The sequence below is a fragment of the Pocillopora verrucosa genome, chromosome 11, assembly GCF_036669915.1.
Source record: "Pocillopora verrucosa isolate sample1 chromosome 11, ASM3666991v2, whole genome shotgun sequence".
Classification (NCBI taxonomy): Eukaryota; Metazoa; Cnidaria; class Anthozoa; order Scleractinia; family Pocilloporidae; genus Pocillopora; species Pocillopora verrucosa.
Window position 1 is genome coordinate 20000594 of NC_089322.1, and position 6000 is coordinate 20006593.

Genomic DNA, 6000 nt, shown 5'->3' on the forward strand with positions numbered 1-6000 from the left:
CAGCGATCTCGAAAGATGTCATAAAATCACAGTAAGATCTGTTAATCTTTTTTTCTGTTGCTGTATCGTTGCTTATTATATTTAGTGACAGTTTAACGTAGTACTTCATGAGTCAAAAACCCTGAGTTGAAAGTAATGGTACATATATTTAAGTGTAAATAGCAAACTAACAATAGTTTGTAGCAAAACTCTTTTTGATAGCATAACTAGATAATTAACTTGTTAGTAGCATTGCCAGTAGGGTGAGAAAATTTAAGCATGAAAACTCTTTGTTTGGAATAAAATAATACTCTATAGACCTCTGGGAGTATATTTGGTTAGAAAATCTCAACAGCTCTACCTCATTCTAATTGCCAACTGCACCGCGCCGTCCACGCCCCTCCCCCCCTTATCCTTAAACATCCCAAGGTCTGGATCCACCACTGCGAAGGTAGTATTATATATGTTACCTATTACCTTAACCTCATAACAGGACGACAACCAGTGCAGGTCGTGGAATGAGACTAAAGTGTCCAGGCGGGAAATTTAAGTGAATTATCCAGATCCTCAAAGGAGACCAAATACTGTGGAGTTTGCTAAAAACGTGAAGTTTGGGGAGGGCTAACGAGACTCTCGTTTATCGCGTGTCCAGATTGATTTTGCCAAATCAAGAGAGGGTGGTCGCTAGTTTTGTTGCACACCAAAAGTCATGAAAGTGTCAAAAGGGGTGACATACTGTGTAGTCCTCAGGCAAGGGGGGAGGTATTATGCATAGATTGTCAAAGAAGCCAATCAGCGATGGTGAGTTTAATGACTATCAAATGGTCTGTCACAACTTTACAAGAGTCGTCGATCATTTACAATACTTGAGAAGGTGTGGTTTTTAAAAAGGCTCTGCGTTAATAATTCTTTAAAGGGGCATGAGCGAAATTAGTCGTCAGTACTGTCAATGGCGGACATAGTTTGCCTTACTAAGTGTCACTGGAAATTTTTCTCAAATTATTTTCCAAGAACTATACTCCATGTAAATACCAAATGGAAGATAAGCCGTCTGGTTACCTGTTGTGAACTTTGTTTTTTGAGAATCTTACTGGACTGAATCCTTTGTTTTTAAGTATCAATTTAACAGCCAAAGGCCATCTCTAAAAACATACCTATCAATAGCATTCAATGTTCAAATTTATTAGTTGTCTTGAAAGGTCCTTTTCAACTGATGTTGACGCGCCCCAGCAGGGTATAGAAGAGCGTTATACAAGTATGCGGACTTTTACACGACGAAGTCACGCTGCAGTGCAAGTAGACGACCGACTCGACTTGTTTGCATAGGATGAGCCTAATCAAGATGCACCTGCGGGACGTTATCACAGGCAACATTTATACGTTAGATGAGGGTCGGGTAATTGCGCGTTGTTCTCAAATGGTAGGGTAATACACCTTTTTGTATCAACCACCGTTAACACTGTCGTAAATGACTGAAGATCATTTAGTTATATCTACGAATTTAATGACCGCCGCTTGCATAACTCCTCATAAGGTGCATGAAAGACAAAATAAGGGAGCAAAAACAAGGTACAGATACTGATAAACAGACACACAGAACCTATCAGGACCTGCAAGATATTTTTCTGGTTCGAAAAGTCATACTAAACTCACAAAAATTCAAACAGATTTGTTAATCATCATTTTTAGGGATATACAAGTGCCTGTGGTCACACATATGGACACTGGAAAAATCATTGTCCACAACGTTTTCACCTGTTAATAGAAAAGAACAATACCATCCCAAAGAAAGGTGACAATAGTTTGTGTCCCTACGCAGTTGATGGTTTCATTCGAGAACTATTGTTAAAGATTCATTAGAACGTAAACAACACCGATTGACTTGGAAAAACGAAAATTTGCAGAGATGTGAAGGCAAACGCTCATTGGAAAGGCACAAGGTATTGATGTTAACTGAGGAGGCCTTGTTTTACATATCAGAGCGGGTCCAAGTCTGAGACTACATGGCATATTTGCACCAGTATACATTGGGGTGTGAGACACTTTGACAGGGAAAAATAATCACCTTCCTTTCCCCAAACGCAACGATTTCCCGTAAACTTCATTTAGGAAAAAGCTGTTCACTAATGGCCATCATTGGCATTGTTATTCAGGAGTGACATTTTCTCTCTGATGCCTTCTGTGTGAAAAAGTGCACACATCCTATACTTATTAAAGTAAACACCTATTTGATTTACTGTTCAATGGACTTTTTAGATAGATGAATTGCTTTATGGGGTTGGCTAGCCTTGGCATGATTACTGGTGACCTCAGTAATTTACTTATCGGACAACAAAAAGATAAATTGTGAGCAACAAAGTCCCAAATGATTGACCGAAGGCAATCCATCGTGGCTACTAGGAAGCCATGACCGAAAAGCCGAACTTGTTCGAAAACCACTTCTAGCCCCACCACATTTTCTCTTTTTAAAGTATTGTCCAATAGAACTAAAACATATCTCCCAATTATTGTGCATGAATTTCGATCGAGCCGTTGACTAAGCTGGTAAAGTGTTAGGGATTCTAACCCTGAAATCCGGGCCTTGGATGCCAGGCTCCGACTAATCCTTACGTTTTTCGTTTGAGTTAATATACTTTTTTACTCGCTCCCAGACTAACAAGGAAAGTGAGAAAAAGGACTTTCTAGGAGATCAGTATCCTGTATTGCGGAGGGGATAACAACGAAAGGCCTTGTTTTTCTGTCAAAACCAAAGGATGGAGGTCGGCAGTTTGTTTGATTTTCTCAATGACTCAATTAATTGGAAGACCTAGTAAAGCCTTCATTGCAAAGGTAATGTTCGTCTTAAGGGCCGAGTTAGATTAAACAAATTAAAGCACGAAGCATCTTAAGTAAGAAAAAATGGAGGGATCACTCAATACTTACATAAGAGATAGCGTGGTCGGTTGCAAAGAGTGCTTCTATTTATTGCTTCCATAAAATTCATGATCGCGAGATTTTTTTGGGTGTGTTCATACCAGCTTGAATTCGAGCTAGATGAAGCTGTATTTGTTGACCTGTGTCCTTTTGGTTTTGGTTGTTGTCATTTTTTTAATTCAGCGGTTTGTTTGGCATTTGCGTTATTTATCTGAGCTAACTATACCATCTCATATCATCTCACACCTCAGGTTGTAGAAGTCTACTCCCACGGGAAATTTTCTTCTGGTGGAAGTAATTTCTGGCCAAATTGGATCGGAAATGGAACCATTACTAAGCGTAGATATAAACTCTCATACTGAACGCTCCTCACTGCCCTCATGAACTAGCCCAACCGGTAGCGATCCCTCTCTCGTCCTCGTGCGACTGAGTATTACCTCTCCGATTTCCCGAAATCGTGTGTGCAAGTTTTAAAACACCGACGGCAATACCCATTCACAAGGTAGCAGGCATTCTTTTCTAACACGTTCCTGCAAAAGTTCATTGTACACACACCTCGTGAGACAAATTAGGCGTGCAATGCATCCGCTTCTGCGACCCTCTGTAAAGTTTGCTTCCGCAGTTTCTTTCCCCCAAATTATGTTCTTTAAAATGTGTCAGTTTCCTCAGTTACTGTCAACGGAAAGCGCCAAGCTACAAGTCGCGTTTGATATGTTTTTTCGAACTGACTATGTCTTGCTTGAGATAGAACCGAATTGGTTAGGCTGAATAGCGGCTGCGGCTGTTGGTCTGGAGTTAAAGGGAAAATTAGATTTCTCTCTGACATTTGATGTTGATGGGGAGTTTAGGTAAGCAATTTTAATTTAACCTCAAGATTTCTCGAAATATATCTTTCGGCAAAGAAAATAATCTGAGAAACTGACGTTGTTATGGTGGACAGCTTTTTCGTTCTTTTCCTTTCTGCGATAAAGCCACCATTTTCCCTTTAAATCGATTCTTGTCTGATTTTGCGGTCCAGTACCATCAGCTTACGAGCAAAGGACTACTTAGTTGATAGGGAGTTTAATTATCTTTTTAATGTTTGTCTACAGATATAACAAGACGCCTAAACATCATGAAAGGAAAAACACTCGGTCGTTCAATTTACATTCCCGTTGGGCCAATTAAATCCCTGCCGGTATCTTCTTTGGCATAACAGGACATGCATCTGCTGGATTATCTGTAAGTTGGCGATGCGATTCACCAACGTTGTAGGTTCAACCCACTGACCTTGAAAACATCACAGCTCTCTCAGTTACGATTTATTAGTTGAAATGAATTGTACGCTGTCAGGAAACACTTCAAATGAGGTAACACAACCACTTGTATGGTCCTCTATTTACCACTCATTCTGTGATCCAGACAGCAAACCACATCAGTCAGTCAGCTTATCAGTTTTACAGTTGTTTGGTTGTTTAGTGCGAAATCAGCGATGGGACGTAATTATTGCAATGCTACCTGTATTAGTTTTCCTCGGCGATATCAAGGACGACCAAACACGAACCTGGCCCAGGAAGCCAACAAAAGATTCACTAAGAATAACAGAAAATACTGTGGCCAAGAAGCTCGCAGCGTGCATATATAATGCTTTAGAAGTAGTTAAGGAAAATCTCGTCTGTGTACAAAGATGTTTAATTCGCTCACTGTGTTTTACCCTAGGAAAAATTTCTCGTTCCTTATCATTCCCACTGGGGGGTATCCTCTTGGAGGTGAATGCCGTTGGAGCCGGGGAATAGTTGGGCTACAAAACGGCCTGACTACCTGTACGGGAAGAGAAACACAGTAATTTTCTCCTGTATTGTATCATTTCAAATATATATCTACTTAATAACCTCTTGCACCATAGACTGGTCCTCTACCTGTTGACAAAAGGCTGCTTGTACCTCTTGCCTCCGGTCAAGGAGTGCAACCCTGCTACTTTTTCACAAAGTTGTTCCAAATTTATGTGATATCTGAGCTTTTTCCGGCCTTAGCACCGTCATACTTCCGTGGGATTTTATTTTACCATTACTTCAATCAAGTCAAAACTTATTTTGGATGATGTCTTTTAAATATTCGTCCTCTTAAGCCTCTTCTTGTTAATTACTCCGCAATGCTAAGAAGATGGAGGCCTACCGTTTTCGCTTTGCATTTAGGATAGAAAGGGTCTTTTTTTTTCCTTTCGGAGTGGAAGCATCAAATCAAAGCGAAAATCGAACGCCATCGTCACTGTAACTCTGGTAAGTGAGCGTCCACAAGCCTGAGCAACGACGACTAGATCTTTGAAATTCTTCGTTCTTGTATTTGACCCTCCGTTTTTCTCCTCAACATCAACTACCTCGTCTCGTCTCCTTCTTCGCTCTTCCTTATATTTTTTTTTCTTTTTTTCTCCAATTGAATCACATTTAATATATCCTTTTTTTTTGACGTATCACTAATATAGGTTCTCTTCGCAAAGACTGGAGTAGCCCAGATCCGCAATTGGAAGCTGGAGCGTTTCGTCAGGATGACAGTGACACCCAATTCTCTCAGTTAAACTGCCACGTCTCCCAAAATCGCAATCAAAGTCACTCAAGTCATCCTTATTTAGTTTTTTCGACGATTTAGGTGAGATCAATCACATAATTCTTTTGTGGCGGCCTACGTCAATCCCATTTTTAACCAAAGTTCCTGATTTATTATGTTAGGTAAAGTTTACATCAGTAATGTCAGATAGGAGATATTTGCATTCGATTTTTGCTTTGCATATGAAACGCAAAACGCTCCAGCCCCACATCCACTCATTGAGTTGAAATTGCTCCTAATACAGGCGCCAATGCGACTAACTTTTTCACTTTGGCGACCAAATCCTGAAAATCATCGCGAAATTGGCGACTGTAATGTTTTCATCTAACCTTACCAAGACTTAAATTGACATTCAAAAGATTTGGCAAGATAAAATCCGGGCAAACTTCCTTTGGTAAATTTTTTCCAAAACGCAGCACATGGCATCTCGATCGATAACTAGACGCCATCTTGATGTAGATGAGCTTGAAAGTTGTATATCATCCAGCCTAGTGTCCAATATGTAGTACGTTACAGATCTTTTCC